Below are 16,609 nucleotides of genomic sequence, written 5' to 3'. Positions count from 1 at the left end.
GAGAAATGTGGAATTCACATATAAATCAAGTATAAAAATCAAACGAATCATCATATTTGACCTGATTGTCTATAGTTCATAATGCGTGATCAAAACCGAAAGTTTCTGTGATGACTGCCCTTGCACTGTTCACCATGTAAGAACTTATTCACTATGTAAGAATTTGTTCACCATATAAGAACTTGTTCATTATGCTTCAGACCATTGGAGACTGTTGAGAATTAGGTTTGGGGTGGATTAATGATTGTGCATTGAGTCCCCTACACAGAATTTTATTGTTGTTAACAACCATTTGATCAATAAATATGAGAGATGTCCTCTCAAAAAAAAAAAAAAAGTTGGGTTGGAAGAGGGCAGAAGGGTTACAGTGGGAGTGACACTTCTTTGTATATAGTTTTTACATAGTCTATAAGAAACATGTTTATATTCTATATACTTTTTAAAAAATCAAATCAACAGGGATGAGAAATGGGTGAGGGGAACTAAAACCAAAAGCAGTAAACTAAAAATAAAGCTGAAATAAATGAACCCAACTGTTCTTTCAAATGATCAAATGAATGATGAAACTTCAGAGAAGGGTGGGGGCAGGGGATTGATCCAAGTGCCCTCAGTGGAGAGAGAACAAGATATTTGTATGATCATGAAGTGTCTCCCCACAGATTACTTATTAGTCGTAAAAGAAAGAAACAACTACGCACTTGAGAAACCACACCTTGACCAAGTGGTCCGAATGAGCACCACAGAGCAGACTGATGTAGCGTGTCCTTAGACAGGATGCCCTAAGAAAGATACAACCCCACTTTTGTAATATTTTGCAAGGCAATGCATAACCTGAGTCTATTTATGTGGAACCATGAGTCAAACCCAAACTTTGAAATAACCCACTTCAAATGGGAGATAGGGATAGAGGGAACTATGGTCTTCAAAAACATCAATGTCACAAGTCAAAGAAAGAGTGAGAAAATATCCCAGATTAGAAACTAAAGAGAAATGACAACTAAATTTGATACCTGATATAAGTCTAAATTCTTGGGGGAAAGTGTATAAATGACATTACTGGGTCAATTGGTAGTTTAAAAAATATTGCATCAGTGTTAAATGTATGGAAGGTGATAAATGTAATTCAGTTACAGAAGAGAATAATCCTTATTCTTAGGAAATATAACTAAATATCTAGAAGGAAAAAGCCATGATATATGGAACTTAAATGATCCAGAAAAAATTAAATATACATGTTTATAGATACATTTAGGAATATACAGACACACAGGATAGAGGCTACATGGGCCAACACCATGTACTCCCCATTGCCAAGGTTACTAAGGCTGCTGTAGTTCTGCCCTGCTGACTGTCCAACCTGCCGGCAGCAGAGACCATTGGGTAACCTCAGTAGCGCAGCTTCCTCAAGGAGGTCGGCCAGCCACTTGACGGCAGGCTGACGTCAAAGCAAGAACAGCCCCACACAAGGTTAAACAGTAAGAAAGATTTTACTCAGCAGTATTCCAACATGAAAGAGAGACTAGAGAGCAGTCTAAACTCAAATCCTATACACATCAAAGGGCAGGAACGTTTTTAATGACAGGAATGAGCTCAGGGAAATGTACCGAAGGACATTAGGGAGGTGACTGATCAGTGAATTGTGTGGTGCCCACTGACTCTTTCCTGAGTTTGCAAATGTTTCTCTCTGTGATTAGGCCTCTGTGTTTGCTAATTGGTGCCCGCTGAGGTTAAGCCCCAACCTCCCCTACAGGCTGAGTGACAGGGGTGCAATCTTCTGTGATGATCACAGTTCAAAGGGAGGGCTTCCAGATCCTTGAGAAAGATATTCCTAAATTATAAAATTGGCAAGAAGCTTTTTAAAAGATTTACATCCCAAAGGGGCGGAGAAAAAATTTGCAAGTAAGTTTTCTAAAGTAAGAAAATGGAGGTCATGGGCTTAGAGTCAGAAAGACCTATCACAAATTTAGACAAGTTGAGCTTGGTCACCGATCACATTAGTTCTTCCTCCCAGAGGAGCCAGTGTTTTGCCCTACATGGAATTGATACCCATTGCAGACCTGGGTTTGTCTTCCCTGACCTCACTGCTTCCATCAGCCCCTCTTATCTAAGACTTAGAGAATGAATACCTCATCTACTGACCTGGTAAATTGCACAAAATTGCCTCATATGGATGAGCCCATTTAGAGCAAATAAGGTGAGAGAAATAGCACAAGATCATGAGGTCCACCGCTCACGTCATATACTCCATCACTCAGAAGCAGGCAGCAAAACAGAACAGTGGAAGGGCCTGTTAAAGGCTCAGCATTAGATTGAGGACAGCACCCTGTGGGGTTGGGCACTGCCCTCTAGGACGTACTATACCAGCAGCCTACGTATGACGGAGTGTTCCCAAATGCTAAAATATATCAATAATAGAAAGACTGGCTCCTCTCACCACAATTCCTAATGATACATTTACAGAATTTGTGTTTCTCAACTCCTTGATTGAGAAGTCTCAGCCAGACTAGAGGCCTTGATTCCTGGCATTGGGGGAAGAGGGGCGTGAAGGACAGAAAGTGGGAGAGAAGGTGAGAGATACAAGAGGGAAACACTTCCACCAGGGTATCCAACAAGATTTCTACGTGATGCTACATGCAGCTTCCTTTTGGTAACCCTGTAGGCAGAGGAGTCACTGTGCTGGCAGGAGAGATGAGTTCTGATTACTGTGAGAAGCTGGGTGGCCACTGAACAATGAGCTCAGAGAGGAGCATGCTTCAAACACAGTGAATTTACTGGGTCATGCCTTTGCGTGTCTATTCAGAGCAAAAATGATGAGCAAACAATTGTAATCACTAGCCAACAAAGCCAAAAGCAGGGCTCAGAACTTTCAGAAATAAGAACCAGTTAACTCAAGCCAAGCTTTGGATACCAGGGCGCCTCTTGCAGCTTACGTACTGGCCAAAAGTCAGGAAAATTTAGCATGAGAGGCAGAAGAAGGAGATGCCAAATACCAGTTATAGTCTTGGGACCAGCTGCAGGATTAGGCCCTTGGATACTGCAGCTCGTCACCACCTTGAGAGGGACTCATACTATAACACAGGACTGAATAGGAGGCTTAGCAGAGCCGAATGAAACAACAGTGGATTGTATCAGACACCTCTTGAAGCGTCACGTCAAATCTTCCGGCTCCATCTCTCAGTCCAGCTATGCATACAGTGCCATGCATGTTTCAAATGGCTTCCTGCAGATGCAGCTTGACAGTTCCTGATTTTTCCTTTCTGGCCTAAGCCTTGTCTTACTCACGTAAGAGAGTTTACACCTAAAGAACCACCCTTGACCAGTAGAGGAAGGGAACTGATCATTGAATGCTTCCCTGCTTTGTCCCCAGAGAGGACAGTTCTGCAACATATGTCATAGGCTCTTCAGAAGGTTCCAGCGAGATACAACCCCAGGCTCCATAATGGGTATCAACTCACAAGGTATTTGTTGTATTGCTTTCTCTCATTCCTCTTTTACCTCTTCTCTTACTCTTTATTTTTTGGTACCACTTCCCCCAAAAAAATACCTTTGTCTAAGACTGTACTAAGTCCTCAATAACCTAGACAAATTGTTTATAACCTCTGTGAGCCTCGTTTTCATCATATTTACAAACAGGATGCTATTTACCCAGGGTTTTTGAGGATTAACAGAGGGAGTGTATATGAAGCATCTTCAACAGGAACTGGTCAACATTTAACAAATGTCAGCCATTCTTTCTTTTTCATTTCTGCTAGAGATCACTGTAAACTTTCTTTCCTCTGAATGACTTTAGAGTACATTTGCATGGAAAAACAGACAAAAAGCCAGATACAAACAAAAAATGCCCATTTGATGTTTCTTGCTAATTTATTCTGCCCTGGATCATTTTGACATAACGCAAAATAGAACAAACATTACAAACTTGCATTTGTGACAACCAGTCCTCTGAACAGCTCATATTTCCTTCTAACAACAATTTGAAGAAAGATGTAAATCAAGAAGACTCTTAATAATTGATGAAGCAAAATTCATTAGAGGTAGGAGAAGGCAGGATCCACAAACACATGAAGAAATTCCCCTAACACATGAGATACCCACTCCCCTTACCCAGAAGAGTTAAACAGAATGATGGATGAGATGGCAGGTCATTTTGGTAGGGGTCTTAGAAGTTGAGTGAATTCAGTTTCAATTTATAAAGGTAAGGTCATCGGTTGGGATAGAAAAAGAGAAATTGATAAAGTAATTTAGGATTGAAAGGCTTGGAATAATTAATATTAGATAGAAAAAGGATTTTATCAAATTAAGTAGATGGAAAAGATAATTAGCACAAAACGGAGAAGTGGTTGAGGAAGGCAGAGAGCCACGCTGAGACTGGAAGCCATAAAAGGTGTTAAAATGTGGGTGGTCTCTGCAGATTAAGAGGCCATAAGAGGATGGATCTGAATGAAACCATGGATGAGGGGATTCTGCAGAGTTGCAAATGGATTTACTCCCTAAGAAGTTGAGGTTTGAATTTATACTTTGATGCAGGGTTCTGCTTAAATCTGGGAAAACAACATCAATGAGCTTCAGGGAACTGAGGTCTTCTACATAACATGATAGGTTGTGATGTGGAGCAAATTTCATCTCTACAGATTATGGTTCCTTCAGAAAAAGTGTGTGTTTTAAATGTGGAGTTAGTCTCCCAGTTGCCTTAGTATTAGTGCATATTCTTGCAGGTCAGATTATTTGCACAGGTTCTCAATATGCATTAGGAACAGAAACCCTCAACACGCCAATAAATGCTGGCTGTCCTGATCTCTACCAGGAATCAAACTGGAGTAAAGACTTGGGAAAATAACCAAACTGAGCTTTGGCAGTCAATACAGACAGGACTGGTGATATCCCATGAGAAATATTAATCAAGACAGATATTGAAAATTTTAGAATTTTTAATATTTTGACCATTATTTTCAGGTCAGGTTTAATGATATTTCTGGGATTTGAAAATCAAGGCCCCACCCTAATGGCTGGGGGTGAGATTATTCCCCTGAAATGAGTGTGTGGACTTCAATTTACCTCTGTAAGTCATTTTAGGAAGAATAATATCCTAAGGTAAAAAGGCCACTTGAATCCTACTTTAAGTCAAGAAGAAATAAGAAGGATTGGATTTATCTTCCCTCCTTAAACAATTGAAAAACCAGACAAAATATACAAAATAATGGTGTCCAAGACAATGAATATCTGGCAACAAAAGACAGAGATGCCTAAGAGATGGGGGGAAAGTGACGGGAGCCTACGACTGCCCCGATCGCTGCGCAGAGGGAGTTGCCGAGCTGCAGCACGGTGAGCAGGGATCCACACGCTCAGCGCTGCGATCAAGCTGGGATTATGGGGACACTTAGGCAGCTAGTGTTTCCAAGGCGAGCGCTACAGAGGACAGCGCTGCAGAGAAAGTGATCCAGAGATCCGAAGAGGGTCCGCCTCCAGTCTTCAGCTAAGTGCTGATCAGAATGCGTGGGAGGAAAGGACGGACGGCCAAGGAGAGAACCATGCTCAGGGAACAGAGGAAGCGATACCCAGAACTCACCCAGGGCACAGAAACCCTTCTTCCCAATGACCAGAATGGAAGAACCGTGTCGTGAGTCAGTGAATAGCATATTCTAAAGGGGTTTGTCTCAGTGGCAGGGAAACTTTGGCTTTAAACAAGCCTCTGGTCCACCAAAAAGGAACAGCAACACCCAAAACAATCAGTCTCTTTCTAACTAACAGTTGGATGGAAGAACAAATCTCAAGAGTATTTGATAGAAATAAAAAAATAGTAATCAAAAAGGTAAATCTCACAATGCAGGAACCCAAACAAAAGTTACATGCAAAGAAAATGGAAAATTTGTCCCCCACATAAGGGAATAAATACATCAAGAAACTGACTCAGTACTGGCATGGATTATAGAAATAGTAGAGAACAACATTAAAACAGTTACTAAAACTGTACTTTACAGCATATGAAGAAAAGCCATGGAGATTTTAGAAAAGACTCAAATTGAATGTCTAGATATGAAAACTACCATACCTAACAAGAATCCTGATATGACAAGATTAAGAGAAAATTGGATATAGCCAAAGGAAAAGAATCAGTGAACTTGAAGATATAGCATAGAAACTATCTAAAGTGAAACAGAAAAAAAGACTAAAAAAAAGAAAAAAAAGAACAAGGTCAACTGGCTTAGTATGTAAGTAACTCAAATCTCAGAAAACAATAAGGAGAGAAAAAATATTTGAAGAAATAGTGGTCAAGTTTTTTCAAATTCAGGAAAATTATAATTTCACAGACCCAAGAATCTCACTGGATCCCAAACACAAGTAAAAAGAATAAAACTACACAACTTAAAATTCAGGAAATTTTAAAATTGCTTAAAACCAGTAAAAACAGAATTTCTTAAAGGTAGCCAGAGAAAGATACATTATGTCAAGATACCGCAGATAAGTACACTAATCAGGGGAAACCAAGAAAGACAGTGGAGTAAGATCTGTTAACACATGAAAGAAAAAAATCTCCAACCTGCGATTTTATACACAGTAAGAATATTCTTCAAAAGTAAACACAAGTTAAAGATTTTTTCAGGCTTACAAAAGTAGAAAGAATTCATTATCAGTAGAAGGCTCTTTGCCTACCTGATTTTCAGACTTATGTCAAGCTATCATCATTAAGACAATTTAAAATTGGTGTAAGAAAATAGGCAAGCAGATCAGTGACACAGAATCAAGTCCAGAAATAGATCTGTACATATATGGTCAACTTACTTTCAACAGAATGCAAAGGAAACTCAGTGAAGTCACATGAGTAAGTGTAAAGAGCTAAACAGGGGGTCTTTAACAAGCCCCTACTATTTGTGTGTACTTCCATTTCATTAGTTTTAAACCTTTAGTAAAGTCTTATTTTAAAAATACAGGTTAATTGTCTTTGCTGTGCTGTGATAAATTAGGGAGAAAGACCTGTCCCATGCTTGGGCCTAATTTCCCATGGGGAGAGTACCGGGCACAACCTTCAGGTGTGTGTCAATAACCACCTCTAGCGTAGGACAGCCAAGCCCAAAGGAGGGGCAATCTCGCAAGGATAACAGTAGCAGAGTTAGCATCCCGGCAGGATGACAGGGAAGCCAGAATGATTAACTGTAAGAGACTATTTCCAGGAGAAAAGTGAGAAAGCCTTCCAGGAAACTCACAAAACTAGATGGGGGACATCATGACAGCAAAGTTTTTTTGCCATCAGGCTGCTGGAGCCTCTTCCCTCAATAATTTAGTGCATGAAAAGAAATATAAAGTTATTTTGCGGTATCAACATGGAAAGCAAAGAAACATGGTCAGCAATAGAAATGGAATGCTAACTAGGTGGAAAATTCCTCAGTAAATGTGGGTATGCAGGCATTCAAAAGATGACAGTGATGATTCCTAGTGATACACACAGATCACAAGGTAAGAGCCTTGCAGGAGTCAGTGCAAATTTCCCGCCACATTTTCACTAAGGAAAAGTAGCAACAAGAAGAGCGCCTCCCAGTGCTGTCCAGCACGGAACATGGAGAATGAGTAGCTTACATGCAAAGGAACCACTAAGAATTGGTCTCTGCAAGAGAATGGCACTTTTTGGGTAATGCAAATATGTGGCAGATGGAAGGATATGTTTTATAATGGAACTGGAACCAGTCATTATTTCAATGAATTTTGTCTTGATTGATTATTGTGCCCCACATAATGGGAATTATCAAAAGAAAAACAGAAGTAAGAAGGTGGCCCATGGTAAGGGAAGTACCAGTATTGTGACAACAAGAATCATGGTAGGAATCAAGGGAGTACAAGGATTCTGCCTTTTGCGTGATGTCTGTGAATAATAGGGAGGAAGTGTTGATACTAACCCATGTAGTAGTTCCATGAAGACACAGGCTGACTGGTATTGCCATGGGCCTAAGATTATGGGACGGAGACCCTTAGCTCTCCACCAAAATTCATTCTCAGCTTACCCAGATCGTGGATTACCTGATCCCTCGTACACTTGATATTGTGACTTAAATTTTGCCCAGCGGAATACGAGTAAAAAAGTGTCTGTCTTCTGGACCACAACTTCTTCGGTCCTTCTTCCACTCTCTTCTCCCTTCCAGCTAGCTCTCTTTACCAACCCAGCTGAACAAAAGTGACGTGTTCTAGAGATGGTGGAGCTTTAAGATGAAAAGGGCCTCTGAAACACCACTTGGAGAAGAGCCACCCATTCAGTTGAACACCCAAGCTGAACTGTTCATGAGCAAGAAATTAACATATGTATTGTACTGCTAACTTAATACATTTTACAATGTATTTATTATAGCACTTTGGTCTATGCCAAGCTATAGATACAAAAAGAATATTGTTTAAAAGCAATTTTGTCAACTTGAATAGATTTCTTTCCTCAAGAGCTAAGGGGTGAATATCCTTGACCTCTGAAGACATCCCCTCCTTGCTTAAGCCAGCTTTTGTATTCAAGAGCTCGGGACTCAGTTGACATGGCTTCTCTTGGCTTGAAAGAACCATGTGTCCAAAGAAATCTTTCAGTAATTGACAATAAGAAATTAGTTCCCCACTCCAAAAATTCCTCACCTCTTGTTCTGCAGAAAAAATAAATATTATTTTCTGCCTCTGAAATAAGAATGTGAGAAACTGTCTTTTCCATCCACAAAGGAAATGATTGTTTAGCAACATCTGTGTTACAAAGGAATAACCTGTTTATTTTTAAATAGGAGCTAGGGCCATGAGACTATTATAAATTCATATGTTTACTTATCAATGTTTTCTCAACAAATGCTGTGTGATCGTGTACTATAAACATGATCCCGGTCCGCAGAGAACTCGGAGCGTGGCAGTAGGTGATGGCACGTGAACACAGCGTCGTGTAATGGGGGCTAACATGGGACAACAGAAGCTAAGGCAATGTAGAGCCAGTGTCCTTAGCCTGGATTTGGGGCTTCCAGTTGACTCAGGGGAAGCTCCATACAAGCTGGGAACAGAAGGGCAAGTCTCAGTGAGCTACCCGGAGAAGGGCCAGAATGTTCCAACAGGAGGGAAGCAGTGCCAAGACCTGAAAGCACCAAAAATGAGAAAACTACCAAGTCTTATAGGTGACGCGGATGCATGTCAGACACTTACTTTGTCATGGGATCTGTAGAACACTTTTTTCTGGCCTAGAAAATGGCTTTAATGTTATTCATTTTCTTACTTGACTTTCTCCTTAACTAGACACTGTTCATCACCATTAACAAGACAAAAGATTATAAATGAAATTCAGGCCTGTGCTGAGTGCGCACTTGGTGGGATAAGAGGAGGCGTGGTGCTGATGGGCTGAATGGGGGGCGGGGGCAGGACACAGAGCTTTTGCCTCTGGCAGGAGCATTTGTAGGGGACTTCGGTGAATCCTGGAGACTCCGTTAGAAGGATTTCTCCTCTATTCTGCTTCAGATACCAGGAGCAGCCTCCACAGAATGAGTCTTACTGACCACGACACTATCTCAAGCTCTCTTGACGTGGCTCTTACAAAGGCCAACCCAAAAGGAACAGACACAGTTTACCTGGGGACACTTCAGCTCTGGAAGGGTCCTTTCCACATTCAGTCTAATTTCTCTGGCTGTGCAATCCTTTAAAATAGCCTATCTCACTCTCCTTATGGGGCTTGGGGCAGACAGGCAGCAAATAAAATGTGCGAATTTGAATTTGAGATAGATGATCATCATTTTAGTATAATCATGGCCCTACTATGTGGAACATACTCCCTGAGGAGGGGAGCTGACCTGGCAGGACATCATAAATTGATGTTTTCCCCAGGGCTGAATGTACTGTGTTTGAACCCACATTTCAGGGTTGTTGTGAAAATGCATCACCTTGTTTCTACACTGTACAGAACTGGGAGCTGGGGCTTCGCCACTACTTGCAGAAGTCCTGAGTGGGAGTGCTTGGGAAAAAGAGCCAAAGACAGCTGGGGCTTGGTTCCTAAGCACTGTCCAAAGGGAAGAACTGACCCTGCTGATTTAGATCTAATGCCTTGGGGAAAAGGAGACACGTGGAGTTACTTAGACACAGGTTGTCACAAAAATTCTCCATATATCTTTAAAAGGACAGGGTGCCCCATTTGAGGATCAGCATTTGCCCCATTTGAGGATCAGCATGCTAGAGTAATGCTCACTGAGTTATATATGGCAGGGGCGAAGGAAGATGTTTTATGTCCTTCACTGACAAGGCATGGCTCAACTTCTGATGAAGCAATACAAATAACAGGAAACACCTAATTGCTCTTACCAGGGACTTAGCCCTGTTCTAAGTATCAAACACGTCGGAACCTACAGAGTCTCACATGCCCTCCAGTAGGGGAGCTAGACAAGGAAACTACCAGGGGGTAAACAGTTGACCTGATGCACACTCCGTAGTTCGGGACCTAGGTTATGGGCTCTCGAGCCTATCTTCTGTGTGTTTTTTGTTGTTTGTGGGGTTTTTTGCCTCATACCTACATTTTATTAAAAAATATATTGTATTTTATAAATGATAGTAAATCAGAATTATGATAAGGTTCATTTCTGAGATTTGAATATGAAGCAAACCAAAACAGATATAAAGACTATCGGAAAAGAACGCTTTGAGTGGTTCTGCTACTGACTTTCCCTACTCTAGGAGCCCCAGTCGTGGTCATTGTCACTAGGGTACAAATGCCACAGATCTGATGGGGGACATTATCTTCAGCTCTGCTTTAACAATATTTTTAAAAAGTAATAAGATACTTTGCTGGAAATAACAGAAGCATACTTTTATTTTATTATTTTAGTCTATGCATATCCTTTTCCTTGTAGAATCTTTTTTATTCAGAAAAAAATCCAAAAAACGAGGATGTTTTCCAACCATCCACAGGAGGGGTATGGGTGAGGGGAGTGGTCTGTCCATCCAGGGCCCTGCTCCTAACTCATGTGGCTTGGCAGCAACAAGGGGTGTGGGGGGTAATGGCCCCAGAACGTCAATGGCATGTGTGTGTGTGGGAAGGAGAGGGGTGCAAAAGCAGGAGGGGTGGGGGAAGGCCAGACAAGGTCAGTACCGGGAACTCTGCAGGTGGGAGGCCATTTCCTCACATCTCTCGGTGACACACCAATGTGGCCACCCTCTTTCCCCATCAGCAGGCTTGTCTTGGTAGGCACGGTGACAGTGGTGTTGAAGGCGGAGCTTCCAATGGTATGAAGGACGCTTCTGGCCCCAACTATCAGCCCATTCATGAAAACACTTGGCCAGTCAACCAACCAGGACACCAACCTCAGCTGGAGGGATGCAGATGAAGGTTTTTCCAAGGACAGCGACAGCGGCCCAGACGAGAGAGTGAGTCAGAGCCCAGGACTGCTGTGGTCTGACAGGCCCCACAACATTATCTTGCGAGGCTGTGATTTAAAGGCGCAGCATCTCTTTCTGAAGAAGTGAAGAGAAAACTGAATTTTCTATTCCGATTCAGTCTGGGGTCTGTCCTTCCCAGTCTTGACCACTTGTCACATCAGTTTAGTGTGTAATATCAATAGTATTCTAAAGGTGTTCCATGCTGATCTGGGCATTTTGGGAGTTTTAAACTTCAAATCTTTAAAACTCAATACTTACTTAAACAATGTCTGTCATCAACTTGAGGTCTATGGAGGACTTACAGGACACCCAATATGTTCCACTCCATGCTACCTCCTGTCAGTCTGAAAAGGACTGTGAGCTTCCCTTTGCTAAACTTCTGTTCTCAGCTCCTGCATCACCCATCTCGCATGCCAAAAGCTCACTTTGAAAATCACCCAATATAGACAGAAACACTTGGGCCAGAGGTGCCATTTTTCACCACTGTCACAGGGGTGACTTAGAATATTTATGTCTTTCCCAGGATAGTGCAGGAATCCAGAAATATTCAGCATTATTTTAGGCTCCTGAAAGCTGGCAATCCCAAATATTTGCACATTAAGTTGTGAAATAGGTATTTTATATACATTATGCATTTTCTTCTCATAATCTATGGGAGTTTATTATTTATTTCTCCTTTAAACAATGCAACCGAATATTACAATGTTTAAATAAGTGTCCACATACTGAGTGAAAAAATTAGCAGTTAAACCCCCATATTCATGTCCTGGGAAATTGTTCTACAGCGTTTACTTGCAGTTTGCTTTTAGAAGGTTTTGGTGCTCAGAATGAGTGCGGCATTTGAGAATTTATACTCAATGACTATAATACACTGTGAATCCCTATTCAGACATTTTCTTTAGAAAATTGGAGAAGTCTTTCCTTCTCCAATTAAAACAAGGGAACAATTTGGAAATAGCCTATTTCCTATATCTGTCATAGCTTGTTTTAGTCATGTCTGACATTTTATTGGCACTATATAAAGCAGTGTAATTTAATGAGATAAGCACAATTTAAAGATAATATACATAATTATCCTTATTTATCTAAATAACAGTTATGCTATAAGGTTGTATCTTCACAGACAGACTGATTTGACTAAATTTTGCTTAAAAAAACTAAAAAAAAAACAGTTGAATTCCACTTAGCACACATATATGCATATACACACACACAGAAATATATATGCAGAACCCGACAGTTCTCTCTGCTCTAACACTATTAATGTGTTCTTAAAAAATCTATCCTATAGTATAAAAAGCTGGGTCACTATGGCGTAAGAAAGTAGAGACTGGAAATGTCAGACTTGCATAAAAAAATTAATTTTCTTACAATGACTCAAAAATATTGAGGGTTCTTTTGCACTAGAAGTACATGAACATATTATCTTAAAGACTTCTAACAATGTAGACTGAAACAGAGAGCAAATATTGCTCAAGTCCCCATCTTTCTCCCACATTCCCCTTGAAAGGCTGTAACTCCTAACCATCTCATGTATATCCTTCTACATATTTTTCTGTGCATCTATACACATATATACATTTATTAAATGATCCAATCATTCCTCTTCCCAGTATTTATCAAGAGAAGTTAAAGCAGCATATGTCTATACCAAGAATTATACACAAATATTCATTGCTACTTTCTAAGTAATAGGCAAAAACTTGAAACAGCCTACAAGTCCATCGGCAAGTGAATGTACACACAAACTAAGATATCCTGGGTATGGACTGTTGATGTCCCTGGCCCACAAATATGGGCTTGTCACATGACAGGCTTTGGCCACTGAGATAGGAGTAGACTTATTTGTCATATCTGAGCAGAAACATGAAATACAATTGCATTGTTTAGCTTGGTCTTTCACGCTACTGTGCCTCCTACAGGGAAAAGCCCTGTCCCAGATAGAAGCTGTTCCTTCACCCACCCACCCCCTCTTGTTACATAATTTTGCAAAATTTATTTTACTTAGAACAATGTGCAAGTGTTTCATTTAAAAACCATATAGATGCAGATTTTACTGCATCACAAAAAACTGAAAAGCACAATTGAAATATCCAAATAATTGTGAAGGCCAGAGGTGAAATACTAAATGCGGACCATCTCAATTTAAAATGAAAAAGATTGGGGGGCAGAGCCAGGATGGCAGCGTGAGTAGAGCAGCGGAAATCTCCTCCTAAAACCACATATATCTATCTATCTATCTATATATATATATATATATAACAAAGACAACTCTTCCTAAAATAGAGACCAGAGGACACAGGACAACATCCAGACCACATACACACCTGTGAGAACCCAGCGCCTCGCGAAGGGGGTAAGATACAAGCCCCGGGCTGGTGGGACCAGAGTACCCCTCCCCCCAGCTCCCAGCGGCAGGACCGGTGAGCGGGTGCCTGAGGCCGATGCTGGAGAACAAAGAAACGGGAGTGGTTTTTTTTTTTCTCTTTTTTTGGCGAGTGCTTTTTGGAAGCCTTAAAGGGACAGGGAGCCCAATACTAGGGAAACAGGGCAGCAAGATCGGTGAGCGGGTGCCTGAGACCGGCGCCTGAGGACAAAGAAAATCGCGCATTTTTCCCTTTTTTTTATTATTATAATTTTTTTTTTCTCTTTCATTGTTGCTGTTGCTGTTTTGGTCTGGAGAGTGCTTTTTGGAAGTCTTAAAGGGGCAGGACAGGACACTTAGCCCAGAGGCAGGGAATCTGGGGATCTCTGGGTACTCTAATCCCCTGGGCAGCAGGGAGCACAGAGGCCCCTTACGGAGATAAATAGCCTCCCGGCCGCTCCCCCTCCAACGGGGCTCCACCATTTTGGAGGAACAGCCCCAGCCAGGCCACGCCCATAGCAACAGTGGAGATAAACCCCATAGCAACCGGGCAGGAAGCAGAAGCCCTGTCTGTGCACAGCTGCCAAGCACAAGCCACTAGAGGTCGTTATTCTCCCAGGACAGGAAAGCCACAAACCAATAAGAGGGAAAACTCTTCCAGCTGTCACTCGTACCAGCTCTGCAAACTATCTCTATCACCATGAAAAGGCAAAACTACAGGCAGACAAAGATCACAGAGACAACACCTGAGAAGGAGACAGACCTAACCACTCCTCCGGAAAAAGATTTCAAAATAAATATCATGAACATGCTGACAGAGATGCAGAGAAAAAGAGCAATGGGATGAGATGCAGAGAAAAATGCAAGAGCAATGGGATGAAGTGTGGAGGGAAATCACAGATGTCAGGAAGGAGATCACAGAAGTGAAACAAACCTGGAAGGATTTATAAGCAGAATGGATAAGATGCAAGATGCCATTGAAGGAATAGAAACCAGAGAACAGGAACGTATAGAAGCTGACATAGAGAGAGATAAAAGGATCTCCAGGAATGAAACAATACTAAGAGAACTATGTGACCAATTCAAAAGGAACAATATCCGTATTATAGGGGTACCAGAAGAAGAAGAGAGAGGAAAGGGATAGAAAGTCTCTTTGAAGAAATAATTGCTGAAAACTTCCCCAAACTGGGGGAGGAAATAATCAAACAGACCACGGAAATACACAGAACCCCCACAGAAAGGATACAAGGAGGACAACACCAAGACACATAATAATTAAAATGGCAAAGACCAAGGACAAGGAAAGAGTTTTAAAGGCAGCTAGAGAGAAAAAGGTCACCTATAAAGGAAAACCCATCAGGCTAACATCAGACTTCTCGACAGAAACCCTACAGGCCAGAAGAGAACGGCATGATATATTTAATGCAATGAAACAGAAGGGCCTTGAACCAACGATACTGTATCCAGCACGACTATCATTTAAATATGATGGCGGGATTAAACAATTTCCAGACAAGCAAAACCTGAGGGAATTTGCCTCCTACAAACCACCTCTACAGGGCATCTTACAGGGACTGCTCTAGATGGGAGCACTCCTAAAAAGAGCAGAACAAAACACACAACATATGAAGAACGGAGGAGGAGGAATAAGAAGGGAGAGAAGAAAAGAATCTCCAGACAGTGTATATAACAGATCAATAACCGAGCTAAGTTAGGCAGTAAGATACTAAAGAAGCCAACCTTGAACATTTGGTAACCATGAATCTAAACCCTGCAATGGCAATAAGTACACATCTCTCAATAGTTACCCTAAATGTAAATGGACTTAATGCACCAATCAAAAGACACAGAGTAATAGAATGCATAAAAAAGCAAGATCCATCTATATGCTGCTTAGAAGAAAGTCACCTCAAACCCAAACACATGCACAGACTAAAAGTCAAGGGATGGAAAAACATATTTCAGGTAAACAACAGTGAGAAGAAAGCAGGGGTTGCAGTACTAGTATCAGACAAAATAGACTTCAAAACAAAGAAAGTAACGAGATAAAGAAGGACACTACATAATGTAAAGGGCTCAGTCCAACAAGAGGATATAACCATTCTAAATATATATGCACCCAACACAGGAGCACTAGCATTTGTGAAACAAATACTAACAGAACTAAAGAGGAAAATAGACTGCAATGCATTCATTTTAGGAGACTTCAACACACCACTCACCCCAAAGGATAGATCCACCAGGCAGAAAATAAGTAAGGACACACAGGCACTGAACAACACACTAGAACAGATGGACCTAATAGACATCTATAGAACTCTACATCCAAAAGCAACAGGATATACATTCTTCTCAAGTGCACATGGAACATTCTCCAGAATAGACCACATACTAGCTCACAAAAAGAGCCTCAGTAAATTCCAAAATATTGAAATTCTACCAACCAATTTTTCAGACCACAAGGTATAAAACTAGAAATAAATTCTACAAAGAAAAAAAAAAGGCTCACAAACACATGGAGGCTTAACAACATGCTTCTAAATAATCAATGGATCAATGAACAAATCAAAATAGAGATCAAGGAATATATAGAAACAAATGACAACAACAACACAAAGCCCCAACTTCTGTGGGATGCAGCGAAAGCAGTCTTAAGAGGAAAGTATATAGCGATCCAGGCACACTTGAAGAAGGAAGAACAATCCCAAATGAATAGTCTAACATCACAATTATCGAAACTAGAAAAAGAACAAATGAGGCCCAAAGTCAGCAGAAGGTGGGACATAATAAAGATCAGAGAAGAAATAAACAAAATTGAGAAGAATAAAACAATAGCAAAAATCAACGAAACCAAGAGCTGGTTCTTTGAGAAAATAAACA

The sequence above is a fragment of the Manis javanica genome, chromosome 16 (genome assembly GCF_040802235.1).
Source record: "Manis javanica isolate MJ-LG chromosome 16, MJ_LKY, whole genome shotgun sequence".
Classification (NCBI taxonomy): domain Eukaryota; kingdom Metazoa; phylum Chordata; class Mammalia; order Pholidota; family Manidae; genus Manis; species Manis javanica.
This window is presented reverse-complemented; position numbering follows the sequence as displayed.